General features: G+C 38.3%; 1 pseudogene across 1 annotated transcript in view; it reads left to right on the forward strand.

Moving 5' to 3' along the window:
• Positions 1–21,440, forward strand: part of LOC307069814 (transmembrane 9 superfamily member 2-like) — a 92,662-nt pseudogene that overhangs the window by 45,357 nt on the left and 25,865 nt on the right. Inside the window, exons 9-12 of the transcript in view lie at positions 1,996–2,104; positions 3,112–3,243; positions 4,217–4,336; positions 4,758–4,819. The product of the transcript in view is annotated as a transmembrane 9 superfamily member 2-like (transcript). The remainder of the gene's footprint in view (positions 1–1,995; positions 2,105–3,111; positions 3,244–4,216; positions 4,337–4,757; positions 4,820–21,440) is intronic.

A 21,440-nucleotide genomic window follows, 5' to 3' on the forward strand; every position in this document is an offset into this window, starting at 1 on the left:
GTCATAAAGCGCTGACAACGAGAGTAGGATCTTCAGTTAGTAACTTAGGAGACTGATCAGAGAAGCCGACGAGAAATAGGTGAACCTGTGTATGTAGTATTTTTTCCCCGTTATCCTCATATCCTATAATAAACCAGCTTTGGATGGAAGAAGACTATAAAGGTAAAGATGAAAGTAAGGAAAGGTGTGATTCTATGAGTATGGTCTTCTGAGTTGATGATTTTCCTTATATGCCATTGCCTTTATTTTTTTAAAAATTTATTTTATTGAAGTATAGTTGATTTACAGTGCTGTTGCCTTTAAAGTGAGAATAGCACCCCCTTCTCCTCCTATTTCTGTCCTTATTCTTCCTTCTCCTCTACCTCCTTCTCCTCCTCATTATTGTTATCATATTGTAGCTTTTCTAGAAAATCCTCTGTTTGGGCAATAGTCCAGGTCCCATTTTGTCACACCACCCAGAACTCTCTTCAGATAAACTTTATTTACTTATTATTTCTTTAAAGATTTACTTATTTATTTTATTTATTATTGGCTGCATAGTGTCTTGGTTGTGACACATGGGATCTTCATTGAGGCATGCGGAATCTTTTGTTGTGGTCTTCTGTCTAGTTGTGGCGTGCGGGTTTTCTCTTCTTTAGTTGTGGTGCATGGGCTCCAGAGTGCATAGGCTCTGTAGTTTGCGGCACACAGGCTCTCTAGTTGAGGCACACGAGCTCAGTAGTTGTGGTGTGTGGGCTTAGTTGCTCCACGACATGTGGGATCTTAGTTCCCTGACCAGGGATGGAACCCGCATCCCCTGCATTGTAAGGCGGATTCTTTACCGCTGGACCACCAGGGAAGTCCCTGGATAAAATTTATTTAAATGCTTTCTTTAAAGGGGTTGTGAAAGGGAAGGGCGTCCAGATAGATTGTGGGGCTAATCTCTAGTAGTAATAATATTTATAATGTAACAATAAATGTACTTTAGCTTCTGTCTGGAGCTAATTTACTTATCACATTTAACAGACATTTTAGACATTACCTTAATGGCATTTTTCCAAAACAGTGCTGGCCTTTTCATAGATTCTGGTGAAACTTTTTTGATGTGTCTGGACTTGTCTGGGCGGTGGGATGGCAGAAAGTCTTGATTTTGATTTGGGCATAGATTTTAAGATTCAGTTTTGGAAACAGTATGTAAGAGCTGGTAGGTAAGTGGTCTATGGGGTCTTTACCCCGAAGCTTGATAAAGACTTGATAGAGTTAAAAGCCTTGGTCCATCAGCTAAGAAGTCAGTCAGTCAGTCATCAATTCAACATTGATTCCTGAACTTCCATTCTCAGTTTCATGTTCTGGAACTACGTCTGTGTTCCTGATCTTATTCATTTCCCCTTGTTTCTTTTTGGGAATGTACTCTTACAAAGTTCTAAAATAACCTTAAGAATAGTGTTGCTTCTATTGATTTATTTGTAATGCACTTTTGTGATAGAGCTTTTTGTTTTTTAAAAAAATTATTTATTTGTTTTTGGCTGCGTTGGGTCTTCGTTGCTGTTCGTGGGCTTTCTCTAGTTGCGGCGAGCAGGGGCTACTCTTTGTTGCGGTGCGCAGGCTTCTCATTGCGGTGGCTTCTCTTGTTGTGGAGCATGGGCTCTAGGCACACGGGCGTCAGTAGTTGTGGCTCACAGGCTCTAGAGCACAGGCTCAGTAGTTGTGGTGCATGGGTTTAGTTGCTCCGCGGCATGTGGGAATCTTCCCGGACCAGGGCTCGAACCCGTGTCTCCTGCATTGGCAGGTGGATTCTTAACCACTGCGCCACCAGGGAAGCCCCTTGTGATAGAGCTTTAAGTTCATTTAATATATTGATGTATTCAGCCTTTGATCCACATTTAACCTTAGAAAACTGATCGACATAGTGATAATTTGAATGTCTTTCTTTTACGTGTGCACACATTTTCTTTTTAGTATTCAAATAAGAAACTTGAGATTTAACTTCTCTTTTTCCTTCTTTATGTTTTCTAGTATTATGAATTCCATTGTTATTGCTGTCTTCTTATCTGGAATGGTGGCTATGATCATATTAAGGACTCTCCATAAAGGTATTATCAGATATAATCAGATGAGTTTTCCCGTAAGTAAAAATGCACATATTTGATTCAGCAAATATTTGAGTGCCTACTTGCCCAGTTCTCAATGTTATATTTCTACTTAGAGTATAACACCTTGAATGCAATGCATTTTGATGTCTAGTAATTTTGCATATTATGCTGAATCAAAGTACAGAGTGTTGTGTTGATTCTTAAAAAGTACAGGTAAGTTTATTAGAGAGTTATTTGCTATCAACTCTTTGGTTATATTCCTTTTCATGTTTCTGACCTTTCAAAATATCATTATTTAAGATTTTCATTAATTTGCAGCATGAGATAAATATACGAAACACTGCAAAATACTACAATTTAGGGTAAATTTAGTTTTATCAATTTATACTGTTTTGACTCTTGTAATCATTTGTGTATTAATGAACTTTTAATTTCTATAGAATTGGTTGAATCTTTTTTTAAATTTTTTATTTATTTATTTTTGGCTGCGTTGGTCTTTGTTACTGCACACGGGCTTTCTCTAGTTGTGGCAAGCGGGGGCTACTCTTTGTTGCGGTGCACGGGCTTCTCATTGCAGTGGCTTCTCTTGTTGTGAAGCACGGGCTCTAGGCGTGCAGGCTTCAGGAGTTGTGGCACACGGGCTTAGTTGCTCCGTAGCATGTGGGATCTTCCCGGACCAGGGATTGAACCCTTGTCCCCTGCATTGACAGGCGGATTCTTAACCGCTGCACCACCAGGAAGTCCCTTGGTTGGATCTTTTATGTATGTTAAATTGTGTTGCTTTCTTCATGAAAATCAAGCCAGTTGTGTCCTTTATATAATTAACACACTCCCTCCAATGCAAAACTTAAAGTAAGGGAATAGCTTATTTGTATGGCAGGGTCACATACCTGCCAGAGACCTACTCTATCCAAAATGAGCCATTGGTTTCCAGCTAGTCTGTCTCTAGAGGAAAATTCATTTTTCTCTAACTTTCAGAGCTCTTGTAACTTTCTTTCCTAGTAACTCCTGTGTTTATTAAAGACTTTCTCATATGCAGGAAGATGCCCAGAAGGAATTTGGTTGGAAGCTGGTTCATGGGGATGTATTCAGACCTCCAAGGAGTGGAATGTTGCTGTCAGTTTTCCTGGGTCAAGAACACAGGTTTTGATTATGATATTTATTACTTTATGTGAGTAATCTCAGATCAATATGTGTCTTCTTCAACAGTCTTAGTGAGCTGCTAACACATGTTAAACTTTGATTCATATGTACAAAAGAACTTTGAAAATTCTACCCTAAAGTTTAAGGAAATGTGTGTTTTATAGTACTTATATTTCTTTCTTCTCAAATTAAGGATATGAGTCTGAATATGTTCCTATATCAAGGAACTTTCATAGCTTCTTCAGTTTTGAGTAATTTATAGTAATGTCCAATACACTTGTTCCTTGCTTTGCAAGGTAGATGCGTTCTTGAAAATCAGCATGTGGGTAGAATCATATTTTAAATGAACTCAGGGAGTTATAATTAAAAGACTAGCATTTTGAAATGCTATGGCAAGCCTGAGTGCTGGTCTTTAAATGTATAAGCGCAATGGCATCGTTAGTAGGCTTACAGTGGCTGATGAACTCTGGCTGCCTTCATTTATCAACTAAAAATGGAGTTTGTCAGTTTTTGATAACCAGAGTGCTGATTTTCACAAAGAAAGCTGCTGTAAATAAATGGCTTATTAGCTGTTTCAGATGTCAGTGATAATTTCAAAATTTAGCTCTTAAGGTTATATTTTCCTGAGACCAAGTCTCACTGTGATTTTTTCCCCCTTACCTTGAATAAAAGGAAACAGAAGGAAATTTTTGTGGGAAAAATGATTTGCTGTTTATGCAGTGACTACTGGAGTAGGGAAGGGGAAGATCTTTTGTTTAATTTTGATTTAAACAGTGAGATTAAAGGCTAAATTGAAAACATATCATTTGCCTTGTATGGGAAATCAGACTTTTTCACTAAGAAAAATTTGTCAAAAAATTAGCTAAGAGAATAACATCAGAGAATTTCCTTGTATGCTGTTTCATAAAAATATCTTCATAAGGTTGTCTTTATTATAAAGTCCTATGTGCTTTTGAGGCCATTATTGTCACTGGTTTGATATTTCTCTTTTGTGCCTTTAGTTCTGACCTGTCTTGGTTTCCTTTCCCCTGCCAAACGAGGTGCTTTAATGACCAGTGCTATTCTGTTATGGGTCCTTCTGGGAACCTCTGCTGGATACGTATCTGCTAAGATGTATATGAGTAAGCATTGCAACTGTTATTATTCCAGTAAGTTGGTGTGTTAGAAATTAAAAAGCTGTAAAATTAAAAATTCAGGGCTTCCCTTGTGGCGCAGTGGTAGAGAGTCCGCCTGCCGATGCAGGGGACACAGGTTCGTGCCCTGATCCGGGAAGATCCCACATGCCGCGAAGCGGCTGGACCCGTGAGCCATGGCTGCTGAGCCTGCGTGTCCGGAGCCTGTGCTCCGCAACGGGAGAGGCCACAACAGAGAGAGGCCCGCGTAACGCAAAAAAAAAAAAAAAAAAAAAAAAAAATTCAAAAATTGCATGGGGAATTTTAGCTGACCTAGCAAAATGTAGTTGTGTGTTAGTTACTATAAAGTATTTGTAAAGTGGACTAAATCCAGTTGCTCCAGTAACTCTTCTGTCCTTTACTTCCTCAGCATTTAGAGGTATTAAGTGGAAGACAAATTTTTTGCTGACGGCACTACTGTGTCCTGGGTTAGTATCTCACGTTCTCTTTTCTCTACGCAATTATACTCTTTCTTATACTTTTTTAAAAAATAGCTTTATTTATTTATTTATTTATTTATTTATTCATTCATTCATGGCTGAGTTGGGTCTTCGTTGCTGCGCCCAGGCTTTCTCTAGTTGCGGTGAGTGGGAGCTACTCTTTGTTGCGGTGCATGGGCTTCTCATTGTGGGGGCTTCTCTAGTTGCGGAGCGTGGGCTCTATGCATGTGGGCTTCAGTAGTTGTGGCACGCAGGCTTCAGTAGTTGTGGCTTGCGGGCTCTAGAGCGCAGGCTCCGTACTTGTGGCACACGGGCTTAGTGCTCCACGGCATGTGGGATCTTCCTTGACCAGGGCTCGAATCCATGTCCCCTGCATTGGCAGGCAGATTCTTAACCACTGTGCCACCAGGGAAGCCCCTTTCTTATACTTTATCTTGGAAAAATCATTTTACACGATAATGAAGAGTAGAAAGGAGTTGAATGACCACTGTGTTTTCTGTGGCTGCAGCATTCTTTTTCTGGTGTATCTGCATTCTTTTCATCTTTTTGTACATCTTAACCCCTAGTACAAAGAGATGGCGATGGTGCTGCAGTATTCCATTTTGATCTTTTTCTTGAAGCAGGTTTCATAAATGCTCATCTCAGTTATGCATCTTGCCTTATATATCACGTTAGAGTGGCAATTTATACACTACATTGTGTTATTTTCCTCGTCCTTGCCTTCAGTGATTATTTCTTCATGTCTCACCTAGTTACTGCAGTGTCATTAGTGCTACAGTCCCCAGGCACAGTCATGGTCAGAGTGGGAGTCGGGGTGGTGCTGCACAGTGGCCATAATGGGAGCTCATCCAGTCCCCTAATTATAGAGCTGTGGAATCAGCGTGTTCAAGGTCACACAAGAAGTCAGTCATGAAGCCCAGGCTGTATATAACCGAACTCACCCCTTACATCCTGTCCAACGCTCTTCCCATAATACCTCACTGATAAGGTGCTGACTTGCTTAAGGTTTTATCTCCAAATTCTTTCTTTTTTTTTTTTTTTGTGGTATGCGGGCCTCTCACTGTTGTGGCCTCTCCCATTGTGGAGCACAGGCTCTGGACGCGCAGGCTCAGCGGCCATGGCTCACGGGCCTAGCCACTCCGTGGCATGTGGGATCTTCCCAGACTGGGGCACGAACCCGCGTCCCCTGCATTGGCAGGCAGACTCTCAACCACTGCGCCACCAGGGAAGCCCTCTCCAAATTCTTTAATATGTTTTGTCTTAGTCAGCTTGGGCTGCCATAACAAAATACCATAGACTGAGTGGCTTAAACAACAGACATTTATTTTCTCACGGTTCTGGAGACTGGGAAGCCCAAGATCAGGGCATCAACAGGGTCAGGTCCTGGTGAGTGCTCTCTTCCTGGTTGCTGCTAGCTGCCTACTTGCTGTGTCCTCACATGGCAAGGGAAAAGAGAGAGAGAGAGCGAACTCTTTGGTGTCTCTCCTTATAAGGGCACTGATGCCATCATGAAGACCGCACCCTCATGACCTCATCTAAACCTTATTACTCCCTAAAGGCCCCATTTCCAAATACCATCACATTAGGGATTAGGGTTTCAACATATGAATTTTGGGGGATACAATTCAGTCCATAGCAAGTTCCATTAAAAAAATTATTCCCTTGATACGTTCTGAAGGACAAGTTTTTTTTTTTTAAGGAAAAAGTAGTGGATTATATCTTAACTGTTATGTGGTACTTTAATTTTCTTTTGTTGTAAAATTCCCATGTCCTTGATGCTAGAGTGTGTCACAATAGTGGAAGTCCTATAATGAAACTTATACATAGTAAATTCAGTTATATATTAATTAGTGACAAAATGAGAACAAATGCTCTGTGACTGAGTATAATGCCATAAACAATTCAGTGCAGTGATAGATGATATATTCAGTAGACTCATAATCTTTTATCTACATGTGGCTTGTTTTCTCCTAAACTCCAGGGAAAAAGGTAATATAATTGAAAAAATTGAACATTATAAGTTTGCACATCAAATACATGTACTGCAGTTTTTGACTTATTTAAAATAAGGACAATGTACTCCCCTCCCCCTTACCACCTTGAATACAGCCATCTGCTTTTTCTATAACTCTTTTCAAGGGAACTAGAATGGGTGGTCTTTCCTGAGGTGAATGCTTTAATATACTTATGTAAGAAAGCAATGTCCTTGACAATATTTCAGATATTTGTTGCTTCAAGTTCAAGACTCCGATGAATCTGAAATTGAATAACTTTGGCAACAAAGTGCCATTGTGCTAAAGTCATTATACTGGATTGTCATGCAAGGGATATTGCAAGCAAGAACTAGTCAATAAACCATGTACTATTCTCTTCATTATTTAGTTACTCATTCAACATATTTATTGTGTTTTTAAAAAATTTTGTCTTGTTTTTGTTTTTTACTATATTTAATGCATTATGCTAGGCACTGTAGAGGAAATAAATGTAAATCTCCCCTGAAACTGCCTTCGTGGCTTCAGATAAATAATAATGGCCCATTTTTCATCAGACAGATGTTCCATCTTATTGTAAAAAGAAGTTACGTCATTGAAATAGAAAATGTAAAAGAATTAGAATATGCTGTGTCACTAAGCTTGATTAGCTAAACTGAACAATTAATGTCTGAAAAGCATTAGGATTTGCAATGCACTATGAGTCGTTTTTATCATGTTTTCTATGGGATCAATTTTGAAGAATGTTTTTCACAGAAAAATTTAAAAGTTAGAGTAGGAATCCATAATAACATGGCTCAGGGTTACATGGGCTATGAAATGATGCAGTGGCAAACCACTTTTGTGAAAATAAAATTTTTTTTAATTTGAAAAGCAGCTGTTAACAGTGGTTGTCTCCTGGGTGGCTGGGGGACAAGAGTGAGAAGGAGACTATTTTATACTTATTTTTCACTGTTTCTCTGTTTCTTTTTACTTTTCACATTGTGTACCATATGCATGCATTACCTATTTTAAAATAATTTCATTATAAACAACAATAACAACAACTCATAACCATATTTTGAAGTGGAGAGGTAGCATTAGAGGCTACCGGCATAGGCTTTAGAGTCAGACACACACACACACATGCACCCTATGCTCTATACACATAGGGGTCCATTTCCCAATTCTGCCCCTTTCTAATTAATGAGGCCTTGAGTAGGTTGTGAATAATGCTGCAATGAACATGGGAGTGCAGCTATCCCTTTGAGATCCTGTTTTCATTTCCTTTATATATATACCCAGAAGTGGGATGGCTGGATCATATGGTAATTCTACTTTAAAAATTTTGGGAAACCTCCATACTGTTTTCCTTAGTGCCTGTACCAATTTAGATTCCCACCAAGAGTGCACGAGTGTTCCTTTTTCTCCACATCCTCGTCAACACTTCTTTTTTTTTTTTTTTTTTTTTTTTGCGGTACACGGGCCTCTCACTGTTGTGGCCTCTCCCGTTGCGGAGCACAGGCTGCGGACGCACAGGCCCAGCAGCCATGGCTCACGGGCCCAGCCGCTCCGCGGCATGTGGGATCTTCCCGGACCGGGGCACGAACCCGCGTCCCCTGCATCGGCAGGCGGACTCTCAACCACTGCGCCACCAGGGAAGCCCAACACTTCTTATCTTTTTGGTGATAGCCATTCTGACAGGTGTGAGGTGATATCTCACTGTGGTTTTGATTTGCATTTCCCGGATGATTAGTGATGTTGAGCGTCTTTTCATGTGTCTGTTGGCCATCTGTATGTCTTCTTTGGAAAAGTGTGTATTCAGGTCCTCTGCCCATTTGTCAACCAGATTTTTCTTTTGCTATTGAGTTGTGTGAGTTCTTTATATACTTTGGATGTTAACTCCTTATCACATATATGATTTGCAAATATTTTCTCACATTCTGTAAGTTGTCTTTCCATTTTATTGATTGTTTCTTTTGCTGTGCAGAAAGTTTTTAGTTAGATGTAGTTCTGCTTATTAAGTTTTGCTTTTGTTGCTTGTGCTTTTGGTGTCATATCCAAAAAATTGCTGTGAAGACCAATGTCAGGGAGTTTTGACCCTATGTTTTCTTCTAGGAGTTTATGGTTTCAGGTCTTATGTTTAAGTCTTTAATCCATTTTGAGTTAATTTTTGTGAGTGGTATAAGATAGGGATCCAATTTTATTCTTCTGAATGTGGTTATTCAGTTTCTCAACATCACTTATCGATTTCTTGGCTCCCTTGTCAAATACTAGTTGACAGTATATGCAGGGATTTATTTCTGGGCTCTTGATCCTGTTCTATTAGTCTGTATGTCTATTTTTATATCAGTACCATACTATTTTGATTACCATAGCTTTGTAGTATAGTCTGAAATCAGGAAATGTGATGCCTCCAGTTTTATTCTTCTCTCTCAGGATTGCTTTGGCTATTCGGGGTCTTTTGTAGTCCCATACAAATTTCACAGTTGCTCTTTCTATCTCTGTGAAAAATGCCACTGGAATTTTTCAGCTGCTAATCTGCTAATCTAATTAATGTCTCTATGGACTTGCCTCTTCTGGACATTTCATATAAATGGAATCATAAAAAGTGTGACCTCTTGTGTCTGACTTCTTTCACTTAGCATAATGTTTTCAGAGTTCATCCATGTTATAACATGTATCACTACTTCATTCCTTTTATGATTGAACAGTATTCCATTGTATCAATATACCACTTTTTGTTTACCCATTCATAAGTTGATGGTCATTTGGGCTGTTTTCACCTTTTGGATAATATGCATAGTGTTGCTATGAACATTTGTATGTGATGTTTTGAGTGAAAATATGCTTCCAATTCTACTGGGTAGATACTGGGTATATACCTGGGAGTAGAATTACTGGGTCATATGGTCACTATGCTTACTATTTTGAGAGACCGCCAGCCTATTTTCAAAAGTTGTTGTACCATTTTACATTCCCACCAGCAAAGTATGAGGGTTCCAATTTCTCTACACCCTCATCAGCACTTGTTACTGTTTTTGCTTATAGCCATCCTAATTATTATGAAGTGATCTTCCATTGTAGTTTTGATTTACATTTTTTGATGACTAATGATATTGAGCATCTTTTCATGTGCCTATTGGTCATTTGCATATCTTCTTTAGAAATATGTCTATTCAAATCCTTTGCCCGTTTTTAAATTGGATTATTTTTCTTTTTATTGTTGAATTGTAAGAGTTCTGTATATATTTTGGTTACTAGTTGCTTATCAGGTATATGATTTGTAAATATTTTCTTCCATTCTGTGAATTGTCATCTCAATTTCTTGATAGTGTTCTTTGAAGTGCAAAACTTTAAAATTTTGATGACATTCACTTTATTTACTTTTCCTTTGGTTGCTTGTGCTTTAGGTGTCATATTTTAGAAGCCTAATCCAAGGTCATTAAAATTTATGCTTGGGCTTCCCTGGTGGCTCAGTGGTTGAGAGTCCGCCTGCCGATGCAGGGGACACAGGTTCATGCCCCGGTCCAGGAAGATCCCACATGCTGCGGAGCAGCTGGGCCTGTGAACCATGGCCACTGAGCCTGCGCATCTGGAGCCTGTGCTCTGCAACGGGAGAGGCCACAACAGTGAGAGGCCCGTGTACTGCAAAAAAAAGAAAAAAAAATTATGCTTATGTTTTCTTATAAAAGTCTTCTAGTTTTACACCTTAAATATAGGTCTTTGATCCATTTTGAGTTAATTTTTATATATGTTTGAGGTAGGGATATAACTTCATTCTTTTGTACATGATTATCCAGTTGTCCTGACATTATTTGTTGAAAAGACTCTTCTGCTCCAATTGATTTGTCTTGATTCCCTTATTGAAAATGAAGTGTCCATAAATCTGTGGGTTTATTTCTGAACGTTCACTCCTATTCCATTAGTCTATATGTCTATCCTTAGACCAGTACCCATAGTCTTTTTTTCTTTTTTTATAAGTTTGTTGCTCCTTTTTGTGTAATCTCTGAGATTATCTCTAATCTATTTATTTATTTTTGGCTGTGTTGGGTCTTAGTTGCGGCACGCGGGGTCTTTTGTTGTGGTGTGCAGGCTCTTCATTGTGGTGTATGGGCTTCTCTCTAGTTGTGGCATGTGGGCTCCAGAGCGCATGGGCTCTGTAGTTGTGGCACGTGGGCTCTCTCGTTGTGGCACACGGGCTCAGTAGTTGTGGCGCATGGGCATAGATCCTGCGGCATGTGGGATCTTAGTCCCCCAACCAGCGATCGAACCCACGTCCCCTGCATTGGAAGGTGGATTCTTAACCACTGGACCACCAGGGAATCCCACCCATAGTCTTGATTTTAGTCTGTAGCTTTTAATAAATTTTGAAATTAGGAAATGGGAGTCCTCCAGCTTTATTCTTTTTCAAGATTATTTTGGCTCTTCTGGAACTTTGCATTTCCATATGAGTTTTAGGAAGGGCTTTTCAATTTCTTCAAAAAGCTAACTGGGATTTTGACAAGATTGCATGGAATCTGTAGATTAATTTGGGGGATATTGCCATCTTAACAATATTAAGTCTTCCAATTCATGAATATAGTATGTCTTTCCATTTATTTGGTCTTCTTTAATTCCTTTCAATTACATTATACTTTGGGTGATTTCAGATCTGTTAAATTTATTGAGACTTGTGTTATGGACTAACATATGGTCTATCCTGGAGAACGTTCCATGTACACTTGAGAAGAATGTGTATTCTGCTATCAATGGGTGGAGTGTTCTATAGATGTCTGTTATGTCTAGGAGGTTTACAGTGTTGTTAAAGTCTTTCATTTTCTTGTTGATCTTCTGTCTAGTTGTTCTATCTATTATTGAAGGTGTTTATTCAAGTCTCCAGCTATCATTGTTGAATTGTCTGTTTCTTCCTTCAGTTCTGTCAGTTTTTGCTTCATATATTTTTGGGGCTCTGCTGTTAGGTACATATATGTTTACAATTGTTATATATTCTTGGTAGATTGATACTTTTATTGTTATAAAAGTCCTTCTTTACCTCTCATAATGCTTTTTGTCTTAAAGTCTATTTTGTCTGTTAGAAGTATAGCCACTCTGGCTCTCTTTTGGTTACTGTTTGCATGATATATCTGTGTACAGTTGACCCTAGAACAACATGGGGGCTAGGGACCCTGACCGCCTGCACAGTCAAAAATCTGTGTATAACTTTAGAGTCAGCCCTCTCTATCCACAATTCTGCATCCATGGATTCAACCAATAGCAGATTGTGTAGCACTGTAGTATGTATTTATTGGAAAAAAATCCATGTATGAGTGGACCCATGCAGTTCAAACCCATTTTGTTCAAGTGTCAACTGTATGTAAAATCCTTTTACTTTCGATCTATTTGTGTCTCTGAATCAAAATTGTGCCTTTTGTAGACATCATATATTTATTTGGATCATTTTTTGGGGGGTCCCTTTTGCCATCCTATGCCTTTTAATTGGAATATTTCATCCATGTACATTTAATGAAATTATTGATAAGGTAGGATTTACATCTGATATACTGCTATTTTCTTTCTATAAATTTTAGGTCTTTTTTGTCCCTTCATTACTGCCCTCTATTGTGTTAAATAGATATTTTTAGTGTGCTATTTTTATTCCCTTGTCCTTTCTTTTACTATTATTTTGAGTTTGTTTTTAGTGGTTACGTTATGGGTTACAATTAATGTCTCAATTTATAGCAATCTAGTTCAGATTAGTACCAACTTAATTTCAATATTATTAAAAATATTATATGCTCATATATAGCTCCTTTCCCTCCTCCCTCCTTTGTGCTGTTATTGTCATACAAATTATATCTTAATGCTTTGTATGCTCATCAACACAGATTTATAATTACTGCATTATGCAGCTGTCTTTTAAATTTGATAGCCAAAAAAGGAGTTTTAAATAATATTTACTAATATTATTTACTAATATTATTACCTTTCTAATCTTAGGCTTCTTCATCTGCAGTATGGAAATAATAGTATTATCTACTTCATATGGTTGTTATGAAGATTAAATGGGATAATGTATTCAAGCATTTGGAACAGTGCCTAGCACATAATAAGTGCTTAATAAATGGTAGCTGTGGTTATTAGCTACTGTTTTCTTCTATTATCATGCCTTTGCTCAAGCTATTCCATCAATTTGTAATTCCTTCGTTCCAATTTTCTAATGACAAATTTCTGTTCATTCTTTAATTTCTATCTCAAATACTACCACTTTCATGTTTTGAAATTGTACAATGTCTATTACCATTATTACAACACTTACAATAGTATTCCTTAGATTGGAGTTATTTGTCATATGTCTTATCTCTCATTTTACATTCCAAGACTCATGAGGGTGAGTACTATGTCTTACTCATTTCTGTATCTTTCACAGTGTGTAGCCCAGTGCCTTATATGAAGTATGAGTGCCTTATAGAGAGTAAGTGCTCAGTAAATGACTGAATCATGAATAATTTAAAATGCAAGACAGATTCACTTTCCTAGTTCTGTTAGTAGAACTGAATGCAGTTTAAAAGCAATAAACCAGGCATGATACAAAGAACGTGTTTCCCTCAAGAGGTTTAGGGGCTCTCTTAGGTACATGAGAGAGAGAATCATAAGGTACTGGGATTCTTATTTCTTAAAATGTGGTAGGTTACCAGAGAATTTCAGTGCCTTGTGGTATATACATGGACAATGTAAAAATGGATTTGATATTGAGCTGCATGAGTTGCTTGTATGTTTTGAAGATTAATCCTTTGTCAGTTGCTTCATTTGCAAACATTTTCTCCCATTCTGAGGGTTGTCTTTTCATCTTGTTTATGGTTTCCTTTGCTGTGCAAAAGCTTTTAAGTTTCATTAGGTCCCATGTGTTTATTTTTGTTTTTATTTCCATTTCTCTAGGAGGTGGGTCAAAAAGGATCTTGCTGTGATTTATGTCATAGAGTGTTCTGCCTATGTTTTCCTCGAAGAGTTTGATGGTGTCTGGCCTTACATTTAGGTCTTTAATCCATTTGGAGTTTATTTTTGTGTATGGTGTTAAGGAGTGTTCTAATTTCATTCTTTTGCATGTAGCTGTCCAGTTTTCACAGCATCACTTATTGAAGAGGCTGTCTTTTCTCCACTGTATATTCCTGCCTCCTTTATCAAAGATAAGGTGACCATATGTGCGTGTGTTTATCTCTGGGCTTTCTATCCTGTTCCATTGCTCTATATTTCTGTTTTTGTGCCAGTACCAAACTGTCTTGATTACTGTAGCTTTGTAGTATAGTCTGAAGTCAGGGAGCCTGATTCCTCCAGCTCCGTTTTTCTTTCTCAAGATTGCTTTGGCTATTCGGGGTCTTTTCCATACAAATTGTGCAATTTTTTGTTCTAGTTCTGTGAAAAATGCCAGTGGTATTTTGATAGGTATTGCATTGACTCTGTAGATTGCTTTGGGTAGTAGAGTCATTTTCACAATGTTGATTCTTCCAATCCAAGAACATGGTACATCTCTCCATCTATTTGTATCATCTTTAATTTCTTTCATCAGTGTCTTATAATTTTCTGCATACAGGTCTTTTGTCTCCTTAGGTAGGTTTATTCCTAGATATTTTATTCTTTTTGTTGCAATGGTAAATGGGAGTGTTTTCTTAATTTCACTTTCAGATTTTTCATCATTAGTGTATAGGAATGGAATAGATTTCTGTGCATTAATTTTGTATCCTGCTACTTTACCAAATTCACTGATTAGCTCTAGTAGTTTTCTGGTAGCATCATTAGGATTTTCTATGTATAGTATCATGCCATCTGCAAACAGTGACAACTTTACTTATTCTTTTCCAATTCGGATTTCTTTTATTTCTTTTTCTTCTCTAATTGCTGTTACTGAAACTTCCAAAACTATGTTGAATAATAGTGGAGAGAGTGGGCAACCTTGTCTTGTTCCTGAACCCAATCCAAAAATAGGCAGAAGACCTAAATAGACATTTCTCCAAAGAAGATATACAGATTGCCAACAAACACATGGAAGAATGCTCAACATCATTAATCATCAGAGAAATGCAAATCAAAACTACAATGAGATATCATCTCACACCAGTCAGAATGGCCGTCAACAAAAAATCTACAAACAATAAATGCTGGAGAGGGTGTGGAGAAAAGGGAACCCTCTTGCACTGTTGGTGGGAATGTAAACTGATACAGCCACTATGGAGAACAGTATGGAGGTTCCTTAAAAAACTAAAAATAGAACTACCATGTGACCCAGCAATCCCACTATTGGGCATATACCCTGAGAAAACCATAATTCAAAAAGAGTCATGTACCAAAATGTTCATTGCAGCTCTACTTACAATAGCCAGGACATGGAAGCAACCTAAGTGTCCATCCACAAATGAATGGATAAAGAAGATGTGGCACATATATACAATGGAATATTACTCACCTATAAAAAAGAATGAAACTGAGTTATTTGTAGTGAGGTGGATGGACCTAGAGACTGTCATACAGAGTGAAGTGAGTCAGAAAGAGAAAAACAAATACTGTATGCTAACACATATATATGGAATCTAAAAAAAAGAAAAAAAATAGTCAGAAGAACCTAGGACAAGACGGGAGTAAAGATGCAGACCTACTAGAGAATGGACTTGAGGACATGGGGAGGGGGAAGAGTAAGCTGGGACAAAGTAAGAGAGTGGCATGGACATATATACACTGCCAAATGTAAAATAGATAGCTAGTGGGAAGCAGCCGCATAGCACAGGGAGATCAGCTCGGTGCTTTGTGACCACCTAGAGGGGTGGGATAGGGAGGGTGGAAGGGAAGGAGACACAAGAGGGAAGAGATATGGGAACATATGTATATGTATAACTGATTCACTTTGTTATAAAGCAGAAACTAGCACACCATTGTAAAGCAATTATACTCCAATAAAGATGTAAAAAAATGGATTTGAATTTAATTGGAGAAGCAGTTAAACTAATGAACATATGCTTCCTAAGAGAAATTGAAGAAAGTAAAATTATTTATTTATTTTTTACAATAAATTTATTTAGTTTTGGCTGCATTTGGTGTTTGTTGCTGCACGTGGGCTTTCTCTCTAGTTGTGGCGAGTGGGGACTACTCTTTGTTGCGGTGCATGGGCTTCTCATTGCGGTGACTTCCCTTGTTGCAGAGCACGGGCTCTAGGCGTGCAGGCTTCAGTAGTTGTGGCATTCAGACTCAGTAGTTGTGGCTCGTGTGCTCTAGAGCACAGGCTCAGTAGTTGTGGCGCATGGGCTTAGTTGCTCTGCGGCATGTGGGATCTTCCTGGAGCAAGGTTCGAACCCATGTCCTCTGCACTGGCAGGTGGATTCTTAACCACTGCGCCACCAGGGAAGTCCCTAACATTATTAAATGATGTCCTTTTCCTGCATGTAATTCCTAAAGTGGTAGGTAGAAAAGGGAAAGAGTCAGCAGGGGTTGATTGGCATGTACTCAAATTTTAAAATTAGAAGAAGAAAGTTTGAATTCCAGCACTCAGTATTAGGTGAGTGACTTTGGTTAAGTCCTACAACCTTTCTGATTGTCCATTTGCTTACTTGTGATGCTTGTGTCACAGAGTCATTTAGAGAAGTAAATGAACTAATGGGTTGTGAAATTGTTTTGTGAGCTACAAAGCATTTTTGGTCACTCTTTTCTTTTGTGTTCCTACTGTTCTATGTCTATCATCTGCTATAGCATTTCCTATGTTGTAATTTATTTGTTTATCTCTGTCTCCCACTAGACTGAGCTTTTTCAGAGCAAGGATTTTTGTTTTATTTATCTTGGAACACTAGGGCCGAGCACATAGGTACTCAATAAATGTTTAATGAATGTGTGAATAAATGTTTCGAGTAGGAGGTGGACCCAGGTTACCTTTTAAGTTTCCTTTTAGTTTTGCTGTTTAAGATTCCATGAAAAGGTCTAGAAATAATTAGAGTTTGAAAAAGGAATTCATACTTAGAATATAAAAACATGAAATTGAAGGGCAGTTACAGAATCGTTAAACACATATCAACATTCTAGAGTGTACTTTCAAAAGGGAAATTGTTGAGACGGGTTAATTGAGTTTATGTATAAGAAGGGAGTTTATGATTTGTCAAGTGAGAAGTAATTTTTCTGGCCACAGAAAGATAAGAGCTGAAATGAATCTCTCCAAAGCTAGGAAATGTGGCAGAGGAATATCGTGGCTAAACAAATTCATTACAGCAGAAAGGTATTAAAAAACATTTTAAGAAGTATGGTTAAGTCATGGGAAACTAGACTCCCTTACTGAGATGCCAGAAACTGATGAGACATAAGGTGGAGCTTTTGTTGTTGTTTGAAAGGACTGGAAACTACATCTCCAACAGGAGCAAAGTATGAATAGATATGTTTACTGAAAAAAGTGTTGATAGACAGAAGAGACCATGAACACAAGGGGGAAAGGTGGAGTAGAAGTAGTAAAATGAAAGAACAAATGACTGAAGTTGGTTTAGAAAGGACCAAATCACTTATAATGAGAGAGGGGGAAGCATCCAAAGCAGTGATCCTAAGTAAGAAATTGAAAATAGATCGTAAATATGAAGGCAGCCTTAAAATCCTAAAATTAGAATGGACCTTGAGAGAATTTACAACTGAAGAACAAAACCAGAGATTCTCTAAACAGTAGACCTCAAAGCCTAACCTGGTTCAGCATGAAGTGGCTGTCACCACATTCCCTGGCTCTGATCTTTGACAAAATGTTTGGGGGAGGAGAAGATAGACGTGATTGGTCAAGTTGGTTCCTACCATAGAGACTTTATTATAGCACAGTGGAATGGCGAAAGCTTGCTCTTAAAAAGTCACACACATCTGATTAAGAATCCCAGCTCTACCTCTTATCAGCTGTTCAATCTTCAGCAGATTACTTAATATCTCTAAAATACATTCAGAAAGAACTCTGTCTATCCACATAACTTCTGTTTTTCATATACCTGGGTTGATCATTAATTTTCCTTTTTTTTCCTGTTCTTCATTTCTTTCTTTCTTTTTTTAAACACTGCTTTCTAAGACATTTCATCAGCTTTATCTTCCAACCCTTTTATTAAGGTTTAAAATCCTCTTGTCATTTTTTAAAAATTGAAGTATAGTTGATTTACAATGTTGTGTTAATTTCAGGTGTACAGCACAGTGATTCAGTTATACATATACATATATATATATATATATATATATATTCTTTTTCAGATTCTTTTCCATATAGGTTATTACAAAATATTGAGTATAGTTCTCTGTGTTATACAGTAGGTCCTTGTTGGTTATCTATTTTATATATAGCAGTGTGTATATATTAATCCCAAACTCCTGATTTATTCCCGCCCCCTTTCCCCTTTGGTAACCATAAGTTTGTTTTCTATGTCTGTGAGTCTCTTTCTGTTTTGTAAATAAGTTCATTTGTATTTTTTTTAGATTCCACATATAAGCACCTATTGTCATATTTTTAATTCCTAAGACCTCTTCTATTTTCTCAAAAGTCCTTTAAAATTTCCTCTTCTTGTCTCATGGCAGCAAAGTCTTCTTTAATTTCTCTGAAGATCATATATTTTCTTGGTAAAGTTTTCTTCTGAGCTTCAGGGATCTTCTCTAAGGGAGTAGCCCTCCCGTCTAATGTGGAGGTCTTCAAGGGGAGTTGTTTGGCTCTGCAGGTCTATCAGCGTCTCAGGCTGACTTTCAACCAGTCCTCCTGGTGTTAGCCAGTCGTTCACCCCTACTTGTAGAGGTACCTGGCACTACAAATTCCTGAACCTTTTTGGAGCTCTGTGGTATAAAATATATTTTTTAAATATTTATTTATTTATTTTTGGCTGCATTGGGTCTTCGTTGCAGCACGCGGGATTTTTCGTTGAGGCACACGGGCTTAGTTGCCCCACAGCATGTGGGATCTTAGTTCCCTGACCAGAGATCGAACCCGCGTCCTCAGCATTGGGAGGTAGATTCTTAACCACTGGGCTATGAGGGAAGTCCCTTGTGGTATAAATTGAGTTGCCTCTCAGCTTTCCCTACTGATGACTTCGGATACAGGTTCCCACTTTCTACTAACTTGGTTACTATTTGTCTGTCTGCTATCTGGTTTCCAAAATTTGCTGTTAATGTCTTCTCCCCTGTATCCCCCATCCTTTTGTATTTATTCCTTTGCTATAATTTTATCAGGGTTTTGAGGAGGGAGCAGAGCTAAATGTGTGAGTTCAATCTGCCATCTTTATCCTAAAGTCTTTTAATTCTTCACGTCTTTTGTATCCTTCAGGTCTTTTATATCCATCCTTTACATTTTAACCATCACCACATTGTACAGATTCTTAACACTTTAGTCTCCTTGCCTGTAGTATCTCCTCCCTTAGATTTGTCCTTCGAAATGCTGTAGGTTCACCTTCCTGGAAAACTGGGCTGTGTACCTCACAGCTTTGAGTGTAAAAACCCTTCAGTTGCTTCCTGATGCTGACAGGATAAAGCCTACAGTCCTTAACCTGACTTTCAAAGCCTTCCACAATCTAGCCTCTGCCCACCTTTTCAACCTCATCTTTTAGGCTTTCAGAAACACTCACATCCATACCCACCCACAGCCATACTCAGCTTGTAGCTGTGATCAAACTTGTCTGGCACACATACAAGCACAGTAGCTGGGCTTGCCTGGGGGTTTATCCAGTAGACTTAGGGGTTGACCTGCTGATTTTGAATGACTAATTTAAAACTCTGTTTTATTTTTTTTGGAAAATTTAAATTATTTTATTATAAAAAGTTATACAAAATAAACCATAAACACAACAGTGAAAAATAAAATTTAAACAGAGTTAAGCCATTCCATAAAACATTTCAAATGAAAAAGTAATAACAAAAACCTTATCAGCTCATTTGAAATTATTCATCTTTAGATATATGATGCTTTATTTCCTAGACTTAAAATAGTGATCTCATTACACTTAGTTAGGCTGTGAAATATTACATAGTATTTTTGTTTGTTTTTTTTAGGTTTTTTTTTTTGTGGTATGCAGGCCTCTCACTGTTGTGGCCTCTCCCGTTGTGGAGCACAGGCTCCGGACGCGCAGGCTCAGCGGCCATGGCTCATGGGCCCAGCCGCTCCGCGGCATGTGGGATCTTCCCAGACCGGGGCACGAACCCGTTTCCCCTGCATCGGCAGGCGGACTCTCAACCACTGCGCCACCAGGGAAGCCCCCCCACCTCACTTTTTAAAACTGTCATCACCATTAGAAAAGGTCCCAGCCAGCCCTCTGGTCCTAAGCTACAGCATGAAGTAGAGCCCCTCAGCCAACCTGTAGATCTGTGAGAAGAAACAGTTGTGTTAGGATGCTACGTTTTGTGGCTCTTCATTAGGCACCTGGGAAGTCCCTGAACATGTTTTCTTAAATCCCCTAAATCCCTCTTATTTTGGTAGTTTAATGTGAGTCTCTAAAAGTGACAAGAGAGTTTAGGGAATGATTATTATATACATGATGTCTTAGAGCATTTTTTTCTTGAGCTATAAGAATAAAGGTAAAAAATATATAATTATGTATATATTATACTTAGCTACTCATTCATTCTGTGGTACATTTTGTCATAGAAAATCTGCAACAGTCATTAATGAAACATACATTAATAGGCATATAATGTGTATATTTTTATTCCTTAGAAAATGTTTTTGGGGCCCCCAAGACCACCCACATGTTTGGTGACTCACTAGAAGGGCTCATGGGACTCAGGGTATAGATGTCTTCTTGGCTAGGGTTTGTTACAGCAAAAGGATACACAACAGGATCAGCAAGGGAAAAAACACAGGTGGAACCTGGAAAAAAATCCATGTGCAGTCTTCCTATGCTTTCTGTCTCTCATGAGGGGACACGCCAAGCATGCTCCTTTCTCCAGCAGTAAAAAAATGCAGGAATATATGTGCAACGTGTCTGCCCAGGGAAGCCCATTAGAGACTCAGCATCCAAGGTTTTTATTGGGAGCTAGTCACATAGGCACCCTCTGCCCAGCAACTCCCAAAATTCCAGACTCCCAAAAGGAAAGCAAGTGTTCACTATAAATCACATTGTTTGTACAGTCTAGGTAGAGTAAACCAGTCTCATCAGTCAGGGAATGATTAAATGCCAAATTCCCAGATATAAGCCAAGAGTCAACCTTGTAAGCAGACCCTTCTAAAGATAGCAACCTCAGACCTGCTATGTTAACTCTTTTCTGCACACTTTATCCCCTTGGCCCTTGACCACAGTGCCTTTATGGTAAAATTACTATCAGGAAGGGCCCATGGGGCAGGATGAGACTAAGCTGATTATTGACCTCAGTCATGCCTCCATGGGTCCTGAATTTAGCCAGTTAAAACAAATCCTATTAACCATAAAGATCTGTCTTAGAGAAACAAACAGACTTATAGAAAAAGAGATCAGGTTTGTGTTGACCAGAGGCAGGGGTTGGGGGGAGGGAGAATTGGATGAAGGTGGTCAAAAGGTACAAACTTGCAGTTCTAAGATAAATAAGTACTAGGGATGTAATGTACAACATGATAAATACAATTAACACTGTTGTATGTTATATATGAAAGTTGTTAAGACAGTAAATCCTAAATTCTCATCACAAAGAAAACATTTTTTTCTGTTTCTTTAATTTTAT

The sequence above is a fragment of the Hyperoodon ampullatus genome, assembly GCF_949752795.1.
Source record: "Hyperoodon ampullatus genome assembly, chromosome: X".
Classification (NCBI taxonomy): Eukaryota; Metazoa; Chordata; class Mammalia; order Artiodactyla; family Ziphiidae; genus Hyperoodon; species Hyperoodon ampullatus.